Source organism: Bos indicus, chromosome 7 (genome assembly GCF_029378745.1).
Source record: "Bos indicus isolate NIAB-ARS_2022 breed Sahiwal x Tharparkar chromosome 7, NIAB-ARS_B.indTharparkar_mat_pri_1.0, whole genome shotgun sequence".
Lineage (NCBI taxonomy): Eukaryota > Metazoa > Chordata > Mammalia > Artiodactyla > Bovidae > Bos > Bos indicus.
In genome coordinates, this window is record NC_091766.1 from 76,699,771 (window position 1) to 76,718,839 (window position 19,069).

The 19,069-nt window shown below is 34.1% G+C and overlaps 1 long non-coding RNA gene across 1 annotated transcript in view; it reads left to right on the top strand.

Moving 5' to 3' along the window:
• LOC139183923 (uncharacterized) overlaps positions 1–19,069 on the top strand; it is an 863,152-nt gene that overhangs the window by 200,014 nt on the left and 644,069 nt on the right. The window contains exon 2 of the long non-coding RNA XR_011567418.1: positions 5,721–5,764. This is a non-coding gene — a long non-coding RNA (uncharacterized lncRNA). The remainder of the gene's footprint in view (positions 1–5,720; positions 5,765–19,069) is intronic.

Consider the following 19,069-nt stretch of genomic DNA (forward strand, 5'->3'; position numbering starts at 1 on the left):
GTGTAAAATTGGATATCTAATAAATAGTATATTTTAGGAAGAGAATTTTTTAGACTAATAAGTATTCAGCAATCTCTAATATGGATAGGACATGAGAAAGGGAGGAGAGGAAATCTAACTTAGGTTGCCAGAATAGTTCGTGCAAGAAGGGAAACAGATCTTACATGTAGAGGACAATGGATTCCAAAAAGGGGGCTGCGTGAAATATGCTAGCGCTCCAGAGTCAAAGATGACCAAGGGCACATCTGCATCGGTATTGCAGTTATTGACTTGTTGCAAAGAGTTGTACACACTGGACTGTGAATTGTCTGTTAATAGGATGTTAGAAGGGTTTTATAAGATTTGATCTTGTGCTGGGTGATTTGGGGAATGGTTCAAGGAGATAGAATTCTATAATTGTTTATCCTAATAATTTTTATTTAGAAAGCAAGAGATATGAACCAATCCTAAAGCAGTAATTTGTATAGAATCAGCAATCACTAATGTTAGAAAAAAGAGGGGGATATTAGGGTCATTTTTGTTATTTGAACAATATTCTAGTTTTTGTACAAGTTCTGACATAATTCCATGCATGGGAGAACCTGAGGGACTACAGTCCGTGGCCTTGCAAAGAATCGGATATGACTGAGGATGCACATGCGCAGGAGACATAATTGTGGGACTTTGGTTTTGTTTTGCATTTGTTTGGTCTTTTAGATTCATCATGGTTACTGAATGCCTTGTTTAATGTCAAGTAAAACAGCCTAGTTGACAAGGCCATATTAGCTCCCAGTGGTCAGGGCTCTTTTCTCTTCCTCAAACACATTACAAACATGTTCAAAAAGTTCTGATCATATATCCAGCTTGCATTTAGAGAAAATTGGAATCAACATTTTAAAGATATGTACTATGGGCTAAATTTTTATGTTTGTCATTTCATTTAATCCTAATATTGATAGATATTAGTTTCCATGGTCATTTATCAGATGCAGCAACTAGTGGTGGGAGTCGGTAAGGTAATTTGTTGTGACCTCACAGATAAAAGGAAATGCTAGAATTTAAAACCATCGGTTTTCAGATTCCAAAGCACCTAATCTTTCCACTTCAACAATATAAGGAGCATATATTTCAAGTTAGAAGTCAAAACAAGTTTTGATGTCCTGGACAGAATTTGGAAGTCCAACATGGGAAACAATTTGGAGAAAAAAGATTCTGAGTTGTTTTTAAACATCTTAAATTTGAAACAGTGATGGAGCATCATTTATCTGTCCATTAATTAATTATCCGCAGTTAACTTTACTTTTAAGTTTTTTGTTTTGAAACGCTATAAAGGACACATATTTTAAAAATGTGCAACTCAGTATCATAGCAAAGCGGACACTTTGTAACCACCAGTTAGGTTTAAAGACACAAGCATTGCCAACATCAAAAAATTTCCCTTTATAGCCTCTCTTGACTGTTGCTTGCTTTCTCTCAACCAACCTTAGCTGACATTTTTGATGCTATGGTAATTATTTCTTTGCTTTTCTTTATGTTTAACCACCTGAACTAGCATCCACATACAGTTTCTACTTTTTTGATATTTTATGTAAATGAAAGCATAGAGATTATAGTCTCCTTATACTTTATTTTGCTCAAAATTATGATAGTGAGATTCAGCCATGTTTTATTTGTATAGTTGTGATTTGTTGAATTTCATTGCTATGTGATGTTAATATAAATAATTTAAATTTTTAAAATATTTTTTAATAATTTAACATTTTATTTTAACATCGTTTTACTGATAGACATTTATTTCCAGGTTTGGGCTCTTACCAATTTTGTATATATTTCTTGATATATACATGCAAGCATATCTGTTCAATGGTGGGTGAAATTTCTAGCTCTGGTTATGTGTCAATCATTAAATTGCATAATTGATACCAACCTGTTTCCAAAGTGGTTCTGCCACTTTACACTTGTTCATAAGTGCATGAAGGATTTTTTTCATTCAGATACTGATATCATTGTCTGTTATATTTCAGTCTTTCTAGAGAGTTAGAGTATTAAGTCTACATGTCTTTTAGTAATAGTGTTTTCACTTTGCATGGCTCTGAGTGTTAACAAACTTATACTACCTTTTGCATGGTGATTGGCCATGTGAATGTTGTCTTTTAATTATCTTAACAAATGAAGATAGTCTTCTATATTATCATCTAGAAAACTTTATTAGCTTATCATTTATATTTCAGTGTTTAATCATTCTAGAATTCATTGTCATACCCAGTAGAGAATAAGTGTTGTTTTTCCTTTCTCTTTATGGTATCCAACTGCCCCAACTGCCCCTTATACATCACTGATGGAAATGCACAATGGTATAGTCACTTTGGAAGATGATTTGGTGGTTTCTTTCAAAACTAAATGTACTCTAACCATATGGCCCAGCAGTCATACTTCTTGGTGACTGCTCATATGAATTAAAAATAAACCCATGCAAAAACCTGCACACAGATGTTAATATCAGCTTTACTCATGATTATCAAAATGTATAAGCAACCAAGATTTCCTTCAGTAGGTGAATGAATAAATAAATTGTGGTACATCAAGACAGTGGAATATTATTCAGCATTAAAAAGACCTGAACCATCAAGTTAAGGAAGAACGTGGAGGAAACTTCAATGGATATTGCTCAGTTAAAAGGCTGAAAAGGCTATTTGAAAAGGAAACATACTGTATGAGTTCAACTATATGACATTCTAGAAAAGTAAAATCTATGGAGGCAATAAAAAATAAGTGGTTTTTAAGATTGGAAGAAGGGATAATTTGTTAGAACTCAGAAGATTTTAGGGTAATGAAAACACTGTATGATATTTTACCAATGGATATATTGATATTTCGTTATAGATTTGTCCAAATCTATGAAATGTGCAATACAAGAGTGAATCCCAGAGTAAACTATAGATCGTGGGTGATGATACTGTATTGATGTAATTCAGCTTTGGTTAAAGAATAAATAAAGGAAAGAAAAGTACCACTCTGGTGAGTGATATTAATAATGGGGGTAGTTATGTGGGGGCTTCCCTGGTGGCTCAGCAGTAAAGAATCCATCAACAATGCAGGAGACATGGGTTTGATCCCTGGGTCAGGAAGTTCTCTTGGAGGAGGGCATGGCAACCCACTCCAGCACTCCAATATTCTTGCCTGGAGAATGCTGTGGACAAAGGACCTTGACAGGCTACAGTCCATTAGGTTGCAAAGGTTCAGACATGACTGAAGAGATTTAGCATGCACACACATCCATATGTGGAGGCAGGGTACAGGGAAATACTGTACCTTTCAGTCAATTTTATTGTAAACATAAAACTTCTTTAAAACAATAAGTGTTAAAAAACTAATACAATTATGTAAAGTTTAAAAATAAAATAAAATTGGAAGAAAAAAAAAAAAAAAATTGCTTTTAGTTTCATTGACTTTCCTGTATGGTTTTACTGCGGCTGCTGCTGCTGCTAAGTCGCTTCAGTCGTGTCCGACTCTGTGCGACCCCATAGATGGCAGCCCACCAGGCTCCGCCATCCCTGGGATTCTCCAGGCAAGAACACTGGAGTGGGTTGCCATTTCCTTCTCCAATGCATGAAGGTGAAAAGTGAAAGTGAAGTCGCTCAGTCGTGTCCAACTCTTTGCGATCCCATGGACTGCAGCCTACCAGGCTCCTCCATCCATGGATTTTCCAGGCAAGAGTACTGGAGTTGGTGGCCACTGCCTTCTCCAATGGGTTTTCTAGTTTTATTAATTTTTTCACAGTATGGCTTCCTCTTGGCTATTTGATTTTAGTTTTCTGTGTTATTTTTTCTAATTTTATAAAGTGAAAGTATAGATAATTGATTTGAAACTTTTTATTTTGTGTTATTAGCATTAAATGCTGTGAATATATTTTTAAGGTATGCTTTGGCTGCGTTCCATACATTTTGGCATATCATGATTTTTTTCTTTTAATTAAAAATAGCTTCTAATATCCTTTGTAATTTCTTTTTTGAATCATGAATTTTATTTTTATAAATAGGTAATATTCTGAATTGTACAATAGGGATACTTTATTTAACATATTATAAACAAGTGGCCTTCTTGAATTACATAGGACAGTAAATATGTTAATCTACAATACTAATCACAGAACCAACACTTAAAGTCATTTGTGGTGAGTCACCTAAACACTGGCATCATAGTTTCGAAAGATTGACAAAATGATTTAAATGTTAAATTCCAATGCATAGTACTATTGTTTGCTTTTCTTTTTTGCCAATTCTTCCTCACTCCTTTTTTTTTTTTTTTTTTAGTAACAACACTATTCCATGCCTTTATGCAAGGAGAGAAGTTTCTAATATTTCCTAAAATATAATATATTCTTAAATATATAAAAAATAAACTTGTGTTTAAAAAATAAAATTGTGCTCATATTTGTGATGACATGTTCACTTCATTTAAACCAGGCAAATAAAATTTAAGGAGAAAGAACTACCAGAACTAGGAAATGCCATTATATGTTTTTTTGGACAGTGGTGTAACTCTCTAAATAAAAAGAATGGATTACTCAATGTGCTGATATTTCACAAAATCAGTTATATATTGATGAACTGCAAAACTAGAGTGAGAATATTGTTTTCCCTTTTCTTAATTGTTAAATTACTTGTCAACAGCTTTGATCTTTTATACATGATTAGGATATTTATAAACTTATTCATTGCTGTACATTTTTAACTTCCATATGTGTGTGTGTTAGTCACTCAGTCATGTCTGACTTTGTAATCCCATGGACTGTTTAAATCCCCATAAATATCTTTGAGTTTTGTTCAAGATGTGGTTAAGTTGGTGCAAACAACTTGATCTTTTCAGATCTTGTTTTTCAGCTCCATTAGATGAGATGAGTTACATTTCTTCTAGGATTCCCTTTTTAATATTTTAATCAGTGTTCCTTGAATTGCGAGGTTTTCCAACCCGACAGCAACAGTCACTGTTCTCATTTTTATATGAAAATCAGGTATTCCTCCCTCTTAATTTTCATATGTTTCTTTTTCTGGCCATGAGTAATATCTTCACAACATGCACTAATCATTGCTCAACTGAGTACTCACGGGATTCTCTGAACATCTCCAAAATTTTGTCTCTCTACAGTTCTCTCTTCTACTCTGCCCAGAAAACTCTAGCCATTTTGATTTGTCCAAATTTCCAACTCTGTCTCCAGATCTCAGGGAGACCACCAGGATCTGACAGGGTTCCTTTCTCTATACTCCAGCCTGGAAACTTTCTCCAACTAGGCAATCCTAGGCTTACTACACTTGTTTCCTCTCAGGGATTACTATCCATTTTTGCCAACCTTTTTCCTAAGTGCCTGAATCTTTCACTGTTTTTTGTTTGTTTGTTTATTTTTAATGAAAATCAAATCATAAAATGTAAACTACAAAGTTCTATGTAATCATTATATTTTACTGCTATATGAGAATCAGTTGAAACTTAGGGACTCAGTGCTCCAGAATATCATGAAATTTCCACTATCATAAAAATTTCCACTTTATTATTATTTTATTTATTTTAGTCTTAGTCAAATGGAATGGCTCTATCATATCTTCTGTTTTTTTCCACTAAAAGAGATCTCTGCTGAGAAAAGGGTACAGTGTCTTAGTTTTGGCTTACTTGAAGAATATTGCTTTTTAATGCTTTTTACATACTGCAAATAACTATTAGATGTGTTTCTGTTTATGTTGCAGATATATGAAGTCTGGGCAGAAGACCTGCAGAAATTTCCCTTAAGGTAGGAACACTTGGTTTTTGTGTTGTCCTATGTTCAGAGCTCTCTGCAAAAAGCATAATGAAGGACTTCTCATGAGAAAGTTGACCTTATCAAAATGTAAATTATAAAGGAAAAAACTCATTCACCCTACGACAAGCTTTCCAAAGACAATTAGATATATCCCGTCTCCAAAACTTTCTTTGGTGTCATCTTAAATTACAAATTACTACAATTTTGAATAAATGAAAATTTATTTTTTCCTTCATCTGCTTCATTTTCAGACACTTACTGAGTACATGCAAATACAAGAGAAAAATAAAAGTTGATTTGTTAATGGAAAAATAGTATGATTTACATGATATATTTGCTTAATATCATGAGACTAAAGTCCATGCAGTCAGTAATAGAAAGACTAGCATGCACAGAAGGGTTTGAACACCCTTATATTGCCTATTTTGGGGCACATAGTAAGTGAGAAATCTGAGTAAAAAAATGGAGTAAGTATATGTTACCATAATTCTAATACAGATGAGTTGAAACTAAGGAGGAAGATGGTCTTAGACAGATGTGTTTTTTATGTTTTATGCTGTACATGCCCCACTCTCCTTCCATTTTCGATAAGTAAGGGCCAATGGAAGCATAATAGCTAATTCTGAGGCAAGCAAACTACATAAAACTGAAATTTGATGTTGAATGAGGATTACTTTAGCTCATCCAAATCATATGACTTGCTTCTATTCAAGATCAGAACAGTCATTCTGTTTACTCAAGAAATTAACCTGATGAATGGGATTGTTTCCTTAATTTCTCTTTCGATTTTCTCATTATTAGTGTATAGGAATGCAAGGGATTTCTGTGTGTTGATTTTATATCCTACAACTTTACTATATTCATTGATTAGCTCTAGTAATTTTCTGGTGGAGTCTTTAGGGGTTTCTATGTAGAGGATCATGTCATCTGCAAACAGTGAGAGTTTTACTTCTTTTCCAATTTGGATTCCTTTTATTTCTTTTTCTGCTCTGATTGCTGTGGCCAAAACTTCCAAAACTATGTTGAATAATAGTGGTGAAAGTGGGCATCCTTGTCTTGTTCCTGACTTTAGGGGAAATGCTTTCAATTTTTCACCATTGAGGATAATGTTTGCTGTGGGTTTGTCATATATAGCTTTTATTATGTTGAGGTATGGAGGGAGGTGGGAGGGGGGTTCAGGATTGGGAACACATGTACACCCATGGTGGATTCATGTTGATGTATGGCAAAACCAATACAATATTGCAAAGTAATTAGCCTCTAATTAAAATAAATAAATTTAAATTAAAAAAAATAAATTAATCTGTATAGGGGGTGGGACTCTTAGTTTTTTGACCAGGTTGACTGGATTTTTAAAAATTGAGTAATGATATTAAGCATTAATCTTTAGTATTTTTGTAATGGCAATTTTTTTTATATATTTGTATTTAAAGAAAAATATTTTTTTACCAATTTATGTGACTGTTTCGGGTCATAGTTGTGGCACAAGGCTTCTCTAGATCGCTTGGGCTCTAGAGCCTACAGGCTCAGTAGTTGTGGTGGATGGGCTTAGTTGTCTCAAGGCATGTGGGATGTTAGTTCCTTGACTGGGAATCAAACCCATGTCCCCTGCATTAGAAGACAGATTCTTAAACATTGGACCACCATATATTTATTTTTATGTGTAGCATATTAAATTCCAAGTCAATCATGTCAAGTAATCTCCCTTTAGAAAGTTGAAAACAAAATCTGAAAACCATCAAAGCATTCAACTAAATGTCCAAGGGCTATAATGAGAGGTTCCATGAAAAAGCATATCTAAATAAGTGCAGATTGTCTTATCAGTGTCGCACATCTTGTTATAAACCAAACAGCTCAAAACAGCAAGTATTGCACATCTGTGCAATAATAGGTAAATTGGTAGGACTGGATAGCTAAAATTGTGGCACCTCTTTTTCTTTTTTTATTTCTTTATAATTCTCTTCAGTAAGATTTTTTTCTCTTAAGATAGATGGTTTAAAACTATGTGACTAGAAGATGAAGATTTCAATATAAATTATAATTATTTCCTACATCTGTTCTGAAACATTTAGAATGGTTTGTGCTTGTAAATTAGACGTTAATGAAAAAAAAAAATGTTGTAACCATGTAGAACATCAGAATTGCAATTGACTGAAGAGGATTCTGTAAATTCTCCAAGGATCCTCTATTACAATGAAAGTTATTTTGAGCTACCAACTATACACAAAATTATGTCTTTATATACTTAACTTTAAAGTAAAAACTAAAAAATTGCCAACGTGAAGCATTACTGAGAACTGCCTTTTAAAGATAGATACTGTGCTTTTGTTACTTTGTGTTTACTTTGTTTCTGAACCAGTCAGCTGCACACCGTATAAAGGTATTGTGTTTTAGATCCTTCAAATCCACTCCATAGGGACACAGGCTGAGAAATGTTCAAGTGGTCCTCAGAAGATGAACTGGTAGCGGTGATGGTCAGCCTGGCTTTCCGATCATTTTTCTTAATGTCCTAATTGTACTCTGTGGCTCTTGTCAGACAATAAATTCTACTGCTGACTAGAGGATATTGCAGTTATATTTTGTTCAGCCAGGTGCCCTATTCAATAAAATTTATATCTATATGAGATTATTTCCATCAAAAAGATGAGATGAATAATCCCATAATGGCGTCATTCCAAAGAGAATCTTCTAACACAGTTTGGTATTAGTTTTATTAAATTAATGTGTGATATTGGAAAGTAGAATTTGAAGGAACAATGTAGTTATAATACTTCCAAAATTGCAAGTAACTATTATAAAATTATTTTATATAGCTCTAATATTTATTTCAAATTTTATTTTTATTATAACAAAACATTTAATGTGGAAATATTTTAATACTCTAATCCTCTTTATTGAAGATTGCTGATTAAAATGAAAAAAATAAATTTGAAAGAGTTTCCACTTACAGGACAATTTGTTACCAAAGACAATTTATTTAAAAATTATGGTTATAACATGCTAAAATTTATTTAGATGCAATACTAATATAATTTTAGTAAAACAGAAAATTTGGATACTCTTTCTGGAACTTTATTCCACTTTTTGAATGCATTCAACTTTTCAAATAAAAATGTTCAATTTAAGTAGGTTAAATGAAAATCAAATATTTCCAGTGATATATCAGCTAAAAGAAAATTGTTACTAATTCCCATAGTGATTAGTGACTTTTCTCCAGTGCAATGGAGTAAAACATTCAGGTACATCTCATTTTCCTGCTAGGCTTGTCACCGTTCTCTGTGTTCATATTTCTTTTTCCCATGTGCTTTGCATAATCATTTGTTTCTGTTTTTAAGAGGACAAACATGTTAATATTGTCCAAAGCAGTCTCCAAATAACTCTCCTGACATATTTTTCAAATGTTTCATTCCTTCAATTTATTTCTATGCTGCTATTGAAAAAGGAAAAAGGAAAAAGGAAGAGTTCCCAGCACTGACTAAAACAAAATTAGTCCCAACCTGAAAGTAGAGAGTTACTTTATTTGGTGGGAATGTTAGGACTCTGAGCCCAGGAGACTTCGTTTCAGGTAGGCCTGAGAAACTGCTCTGAGGATGTGGAACAGGGAGTCAGGCTATTTCGTACAAGTTTGCAACAAAAGGGGCAGGCGATCTGCCTCTCAAAGATTATTGTTAAGGAAGAAAAACCAGATATCAAATTAAAGAACTTAGCACTCTTTTTTTTAGGTTTTGGGAAGATGCAAAAGTCTGGGATAATTAGTCATTTCTTTTATATGCATCTCGGCTATCTGGAGCCAGCATCCCATGTTTTTGACTTCTCCCGTTCCCCTAACTCCTCAGCAATCTGCTGGATCACAGGCATTGTGTTCCCTTTTGGGAGACCTTATTCACATTTGAAGGCCTGAAATCACTGATTGCTCTTACATTCCTGTTTATTGATATGGCAGGAGGTATCCCATTTTAAAACAGAGAGTAGTTATTGACTAATAAATTGAGTCTTGATGTGGACAGATTACACAAAAGAAAAAAGGCAACACTTATGGCAATGATTGCTTACTTGATTATTTTTTTCTTCTGATATATAGAAACTAACTTTGGTGATCTTTGTCAAGAACTTAAAACTAAATGGTAGAATTAAAAATTATATTTTCCAACCTTTGAAGTATTTTTAGAAATATTAATTTACCTGGGTTTTGGCTTTTCTTTCAGCTTATGTAAGACAAAGACATGTTTTCCCAATGAGGTACATGTGAAAATTAATGATAGGTAGAACAAAGGATATTTAATTATTATGTTTCATCTTTTAAAAGTTGCAAACAAAAAATTGTGTTATGAAATAAAAATCGGCACAAGTACTTATTTTTTGGCAACTTTGGCTCCTGCTAAACTATGAAAATGGATGTATTGATTTATTGGAGGTCTCTGAATATGTAGTCCAATGTTCAAATTCTATTTTACTGTAAGGATAAATACTTATGTTTCTTTCTTTCTTTTTTTTTTTTAAGAACTTGAACCTAAAATTGAGGAGCTATGAGTGGTGCTAGTGGTAAAGAACGCACCTGCCAATCCATTAGACTTAAGAGATGTGAATTCAATTTCTGGGTCAGGAAGATCAGGGCATTGCAATCCACTCCAATATGCTTACAGGAGAATCCCATGGGCAGAGGAGCTAACGGGTCATAGAGACTTAGCACACACACATAGTAAAAACAGTTTATTACTTATGAGAGATACTCACCCTAAATCTTAGAAATCTCACTTCATGATTGATTTGTCAAGCCATTGAAAACAAATTTAATCCACCCCAAAGTACTTATCCTCATCATATTTTCTTAAATATATCAGAGTATGAGAGATAATAGAAGCTACAAGTTTTTAAGTATATAAGTCAGTTAATTCCCATTGACTTTCTTTTTTCAATGTCAGAATTTGTTACTTGACATAGATTTGTTTTACCTGGCTGTTTTTCCAAATATTACCCTATGGCTAATAAATAGATTGGAGAAATTTTTGCATGTAAATAAAATCAGTCATATTATTTTAGCCAAAATGACTAAAATTCTTATGCTTTTATTTTAAATCATTTGCTGAAATTATATTTGAACTTAGAATCAATTAATTCTTTAAATTGAAAATTATCCTAAATGAAAGATAGCTTGAACAGTCTGGACAGTATTTTCATATTATTCACATATATGCTTCTTCAAAAATTAATTTGGCTTCCAAAAAAATGTAAAATAATTTGTAAAAAGATTCACTCTTTAAATTTATGCATACTTACCAGCACCCTTTCATTCTTCATTCAGATTCAAAATTCATATTCTGTAAGAACTTTACTGCATTTTAAAAGCTAGTTTGAACAAAATGCAAATTTTATAACTCATTAAAATGTAGCATTTCTAGAGAATCATCTAAGATTTACCTATTCAAGAAAGATTAACAATAGTAATGTAAGGAAAAACGTTGCCATAGCAAAAGCAAAAAGCAAACAGAAAATACTAAAACCACTATTGAACTGGTTCCAAATTGGGAAAGGAGTACATCAAGGCTGTATATTGTCACCCTGCTTATTTAACTTATATGCAGAGTACATCATGAGAAATGCTGGACTGGATAAAGCACAAACTGGAATCAAGATTTCCAGGAGAAATATCAATAATCTCAGATATGCAGATGACATCACACTTAGGGCAGAGAGCAAAGAACTAAAGAGCCTCTTGATGAAAGTGAAAGAGGAGAGTGAAAAAGTTGGCTTAAAACTCAACATTCAAAAAACTAAGATCATGGAATCCAGCCCCATCACTTCATGGCAAATAGATGGGGAAACAATGAAAACAGTGAGAGATTTTATTTTGGGAGGGGCTCCAAAATCACTGCAGATGGTGACTGCAGCCATGAAATTAAAAGATCTTTGCTCATTGGAAGAAAAGTTATGACTGACCTAGACAGCATATTAAAAGGCAGAGACATTACTTTGCCAACAAAAGTCCATCTAATCAAAGCAATGGTTTTTCCAGTAGTCATGTATGGATGTGAGAGTTGGACTATAAAGAAAGCTGAGCACTGAAGAATTGAAGCTTTAAACTGTGGTGTTGGAGAAGACTCTTGAGAGTTCCTTGGACTGCAAAGAGATCCAACCAGTCCATCATAAAGGAAATCGAATATTCATTGGAAGTACTGATGCTGAAGCTGAAACTCCAATATTTTGGCCACCTGATGTGAAGAACTGACTCATTTGTAAAGACCCTGATGCTGGGAAAGATTGAAGGCAGGAAGAGAAGAGGACTACAGAGATGGTTGGATGGCATCACTGACTCAATAGACATGAGCTTGAGTAAGCTCCGGGAGTTGGTAATGGACAGATAAACCTGGTGTGCTGCAGTCCATGGGGTTGCAAAGAGTCGGACACAGCTGAGTGACTGAACTGAACTGAACTAAAATATAGAAATAACTCATCCAGGTTTTCCAAGTATTCAATAATGCTTGTGTGTTTCAAGTATTATTATATGCATGTTTCTTAAAATTTATTTATTAGATTAATAATCCACTCAGTAAGTCTCTCAAAAGACATTTTTAATTAGCTGTGGCACAGTGTCAGAACAGATCCTCAATCTTTTTCCACAAGCAACATTATAGTAGGCAGTAATTTAACTGGCTGATTCCAAGCAATCGTTTTGTATATTCATGTTATTTTTTGTCAGTGTAATGGAAATTTTCTTTGCATATAAAATAGATTTTTGAATAAAAATGTGTTCTACAATACAATATTCAGGAACCACTGTCCTCCTTATGTGTATTTTAATGTTACAAAGGATGAGCTACAACTAATAGGCATTAATCAAAACAGGTGAAAAATAAGACCCCTAAAGCAGAAATTAGTGAATTATCATGATTCATATATATTATAACATCTAAATATGAAAGGAAAGTTTAAAAAAAGAAAGAAAGAAAGAAAAGAATTTATTTAGACACAGCATTAAGTTATTTGAGATGACTATCTATACATTTCTTGCTCCAAAGAGATTTTGTCTATACTGTAGACTATACTTGTAGTCTCTTAAGATAGAAATTTCTCCATAAATATAACCTAAATTTCTTAATTTTTTCCCAGTGTAATTAAGCATGTTCTTACTTGTTATCTCTTTCCTGTGGTTGAGAAATTGTGTGTCTTCCTTTTAGGTGAGAAGCTTTTCTTTCTTCTAAATCCATTTAAATACATATTATATCATGTTCCTCTTCTATCTTCTTGAATTTTTTTCATTTATTTTTTGCTTTTTCTCTAGGTATCTTATTTTTTAAATAAACTTACGTAGACATTGTACTAAAAATCCTAGAAAATTCTAATGATATCCAAGTTATAAGGAAGTTATATTCCCAATTTATGTTAGGTTGATATTTGGACCTTAGAATGCATTGAGTATAAAGTCAGTATTACCAATATGTTATTTACCCCAGATTATTTTGGAAAACACTCAAATCATAACATATTGAAATAGATTCCACATTTGAACTTATTTCAAAAAATGTAGATTATAATGTTTTTTTTTTGCAAGCACTAAAGGAGATGTTTAGATTAATTTTAAATGAATGTTATGTGAATATTTAACTTATATAAGAACTGATATTCTAAAATCTGCCATTTAAAAATGAGTTAAAATTTCATAAGATTTTAGTTAGTGAACTTGGAAAATAAATAAAGGTATGCAATTCTGATACTTTTCACTTAATGCTCTTGCTCTATCATTGTCCACTTTCCTACTTTGTAGGAAACCTTTCCAAGGTTTTCCTACTTTGGGCCTCCTTGAGTCACTTGAAAAACAAAATTGTGATTGCAGGCCTTCAATTTGTCTTCATATTTATTATTTCTTTTCCTAAGAAGAAACTTCAACAAATGTCCTATAATTTATTTCCAATTGTACATCATTAAAAATTCTTAGGAAATCACAATTTTATTCCTCACCCATAAAGAAGAAAGGTCTCTTCAGATATAGTTATTTTTGTTTAGTTGGAAGAGTCTCAATAATTCTTTCAGTTTGTTCATTTCCTTTATGAAAAGACTTGTGTCAGACATAGTGTTCTGTAGAGAAATCAAACACCTGTTGTTGTTTTTTTTTTTTTCCTAACTTAGTGAAGTACACTGGCCAACTCCAAAGTACTCACAACACTTCATAATTCTTAGATTAGCTCTCAACCCATGTGAGAGATAGATTTCAAAGTAATAGTAATTTCATTTCTGAAATAACAAACATTTATTGTACAAAAGAAGACATGCAATCATGCCAAATAATCTTGTCATATACTTGTATAATCCACATTCAGTCTTCTCTATTTCTGATTATATTTGTACTGTTATAAATTTTAAGTAAAAACAGTTTTCTTCAAACCAAAGTCAAAATAATATCTCATTTGTCAAAGAACCTCTCTGGGCAATTAGTATTCAAGGTTTTTGGTTTTCCATTCACAGTAACACCTAGGTTATTTTTTTTCCCCTTATAATATCACTAATATTTCTAAAATAGTTTAGTTGATAATTTTGGGAAATGGAAATTTCAGAACTTGCTACAACCTTTTTCTACTTGTACATAGCTGCTATGCACATTCTAGTCTTTCCTTTTCTCTTCTAGGCCTTAGTTTTTCCTCCTGCTCTTTGAAAATGTTCACAGTCATTTAGCAAGATAACATCTTTTCCATGAATATATTAATACTTTGGTTTGCCACTGCCTCCTCTTCACATGCAATATTAATTTTTCCTTTTTTTTATTCTTCTGTACTTATTATGTTTTTATCAGATATATAACTTCTTTTAAAGAAGTGATTAAAAATGAAACCAAAAATAACATGTAATATAAATAAATTTAAAGTATTAATAGTAAATAATAGAAATGTATATTTAATACTTAGATAATATAGAAAAAAATAAAGAAAATATATTTAGCAAGCTTTTCATTTATACAGTGTTTTGAGATAATTTATTCTTGTTAAATATACAAATTTTTTGTTTCATAAAATCAGGAAATTCAAATATGTGTTTTAGGAACTAATATCTAGTACAGGTGGTAGAATGGGAATTGTGCGTCCAAAGGAGAGGAAGGTAGGGTAACATGCAAGTAAATCCTTTATAAGTTGGAAACCACGTGTTCCATGTATTTTGGCCATCATCAGAAATATTTCAATGAGTAAATCCTTTATAAGTTGGAAACCACGTGTTCCATGTATTTTGGCCATCATCAGAAATATTTCAATGTCAGTTTAGATTCATCTTTCTTTAAATATTTCCCCAATTTTAAGGATATTACCTTGTTTGAGTGTCTCTTAAAGAAACATCTGTTTTTGTCAAGGAATCTTATTCGGCATGGCTCTTGTTCAAAAAGTAAATTAGATTCTGTGCTAAGTCACTTCAATAGTGTCCAACTCTTTGTGACCCTATGGACTAGAGTCTGCAAGCCTGCTCTGTCCATGCGATTCTCCCAGCAAGAATACTGGAGTGGGTTTCTATGCTCTCCTCCATGGGAACTTCCTGGTACAGGGAAGGAACCCAGGCCTTTGATGTCTCCTACATTGGCAGGCACGTTCTTTACCACTAGCACTACCTAGGACTCTAGAGTACTACAAAATCGTTTTCTCTTATATCACATGTGATTTCAATGAAAATATGAAAGAATACTCCCATCTCCAGGGGTTTTATTTTCACTGGTGCCCTATTAGGTGATTGTAAACACAATAGCAGAAGTAGTCATTATTATCATGACATCAAAGTGGGAAAAAAAAATGGATACAAAAGGATGGTCTTGTTCCAGGTCTCAACTGAGTCCCTGGGATGAGGGTCCTTGGTTCAGCTCAGAAAAGAATTCAAGAGCAAGCCAAAGTAAACTGCAAGCAGGGTTATTAAAAGAGATATGCATGCCACAGACAGAGTGTGGGCCATCTGAGAAGGTGAGAGAGGCCTGAGGTGTAGGGGTAGTTAATATTTATGGATTGCATAATTTCATAGTCTGAGTAAGAGGAATATTCTAACTCTCTTGTAGAAGGGGATGGGGATTTCTAAGAATTGGGACATCACCCATGTTTTGGTCTTTTATGGTTGGCCAAGGAACGGTTATTAGTGAAAAAGCTGTCTTAAAAATCAACATTTAAAAAAATAAGATCATGGTGTCTGGTTCTATCACTCATGACAAATAGATGGGGAAAAAGTGGAAACAGTGGTAGATTTTATTTTCTTGGGCTCCAAAGTCTCTGCAGTGACTGCAGCCACAAAATTAATAGACACTTACTTCTTGGAAGAAAACCTATGACAAACTTAGACAGTATATTACAAAACAGAAAAATCACTTTGCCAACAAAGATCCATATAGTAAAACCTATGGGTTTTCCAATAGTCATGTACAGATGTGAGAGTTGGACCACAAAGAAGGCTGAGTTGTGAGGAATTGATGCTCTTCAGGTGTGGTATGGAGAAGACTCTTGAGAGTCCCTTAGCAGGGAGATCAAACTAGTCAATACTAAAGGAGCTCAACCCTGAATATCATTGGAAGGACTGATGCTGAAACTGAAGCTCCAACTACTTTGGCCACCTGATGCAGATTGCTTAATCCATTAGAAAATAACCTGATGCTGAGAAAGATTGAGAGTAGGAGGAAAAGGAAGCAACAGGGGATGAGATGGTTGTATAGGACCACTGACTCAATAAACATAAGTTTGAGCAAACTCTGGGAGATGGTGAAGGACAGGGAAGCCTGGCTTGCTGTAGTACATGGGACTGCAAAGAGTAGGATAGGACTTAGTGACTGAACAACAGCAACAAGAACTGTTATATCACCTGTGATTTAAATAGGAGGGAAAGGGACAGGGCACAGCCTTTGAAAGAATGACACAGCCCGAGGACACAACATAAACTGATTAGAGCCAACTGTGTCCATGATAGCTTGGAGACCTAGACCTCAATCCTCAGTATACACTCATTGCAAATTTGGCCTTGGAATATTAAATGAAGCAGGGCAGAGACTAACAGAGTTTTGTCAAGAGAATGCACTGGTCATAGCAACCACCCTCTTCCAACAACACAAGAGATGGCTCTACACATGGCCATCTCCATATGGTCAGTACTTAAGTCAGATTGATTATATTCTTTGCATCCAAAGATACAGAAGCTCTATACTGTCAGCAAAAACAAGACCAGGAGCTAACTCTGGCTCAGATCATGAACTCCTTATTGTAAAATTCAGATTTCAGTTGAAGAAAGTTTTGGCCATTTAGCTTTGACCTAAATCAAATCCCTTAGTATTATACAGTGGAAGTGATAGACAGATTCAAGGGAATAGATCTGGTTGACAAAGTGACTGAAAAAATATGCATGGGGATTTGTAATATTGTATAGTAGGCAGTGATCAAAACCATCCCCAAGAAAAAGAAATGGAAAAAATCAAAATGGTTGTCTGGAGGCCATAGAAATAGCTGAGAAAAGGAGAGAAGCAAAAGGCAAAGGAGAAAAGGAAAGATAGACCTATGTGAATGCAGATTTCCAAAGAATAGCAAGGAGAGGTAAGAAAGCTTTCCTCAGTGATCAGTGCAAAGAAATAGAGGAAAACAATAGAATGGGAAAGACTAGAGATCTCTTCAAGAAAATTAGAGATACTAAGGGAACACTTAATACAAAGATGGGTGCAATAAAGGACAGAAATGGTATGGACATAGCAGAAGCAGAAGATATTAAGACGAGGTGGCAAGAATACACAGAAGAACTATACAAAAAAAACTTAATGACCTGGATAACTATGGTGGTGTGATCCTTTACCTAGAGCCAGACATCCTGGAATGTGAAGTCAAGTGGGCCTTAGGAAGCATCACTACCAACAAAGCTAGTGGAGGTGATGGAATTCCAGATGAGCTATTTCAAATCCTGAAAGGTGATGCTGTGAAAGTGCTGCACTCAATATGGCATCAAATTTGAAAAACTTAACAGTGGCCACAGGACTAGAAAAGGACGGTTTTCTTTTTAATGGCTGAGTAATACTCCATTGTGTATATTTACCACAGCTTTCTTATCCATTCATCTGTTGATGGACATCTAGGTTGCTTCCATGTCCTGGCTATTATAAACAGTGCTGCGATGAACATTGGGGTACACGTATCTCTTTCCCTTCTGGTTTCCTCAGTGTGTATGCCCAGCAGTGGGATTGCTATATCATAAGGTAGTTCTATTTCCAGTTTTTTAAGGAATCTCCACACTGTTCTCCATAGTGGCTGTACTAGTTTGCATTCCCACCAACAGTGTAAGAGGGTTCCCTTTTCTCCACACCCTCTCCAGCATTTATTTCTTATAGACTTTTGAATCACAGCCATTCTGACTGGCATGAAATGGTACCTCATTGTGGTTTTGATTTGTATTTCTCTGATAATGAGTGATGTTGAGCATCTTTTCGTGTGTTTGTTAGCCATCTGTATGTCTTCTTCGGAGAAATGTCTATTTAGTTCTTTGGCCCATTTTTTGATTGGGACATTTATTTTTCTGGAGTTGAGCTGTAGGAGTTGCTTGTATATTTTTGAGATGAGTTGTTTGTCAGTTGCTTCATTTGCTATTATTTTCTCCCATTCTGAAGGCTGTCTTTTCACCTTGCTAATAGTTTCCTTTGATGTGCAGCCATTAAAAAGAATACATTTGAATCAGTTCTAATGAGGTGGATGAAACTGGAGCCTATTATACAGAGTGAAGTAAGCCAGAAGGAAAAACGCCAATACAGTATACTAACGCATATATATGGAATTTAGAAAGATGGTAACAATAACCTGGTGTACGAGATAGCAAAAGAGACACTGATGTATAGAACAGTCTTATGGACTCTGTGGGAGAGGGAGAGGGTGGGAAGATTTGGGAGAATGACATTGAAACATGTAAAATATCATGTAAGAAACGAGTTGCCAGTCCAGGTTCGATGCACGATACTGGATGCTTGAGGCTAGTGCACTGGGACGACCCAGAGGGATGGTATGGGGAGGGAGGAGGGAGGAGGGTTCAGGATGGGAAACACATGTATACCTGTGGCGGATTCATTTTGACATTTGGCAAAACTAATACAATTATGTAAAGTTTAAAAATAAAATAAAATTAAAAAAAAAAAAAAAAAAAAAGGACGGTTTTCATTCCAATCCCAAAGAAGAACAATGCCAAAGAATGGTCAAACTACCATCCAATTGCACTCACTTCACATGCTAGCAAAGTAATGTTCAAAATCCTTCAAGTGTGTGAACTGAGAACATCCAGATGTACAGGCTTGATTTAGAAAAGGCAGAGGAATCAGAGATC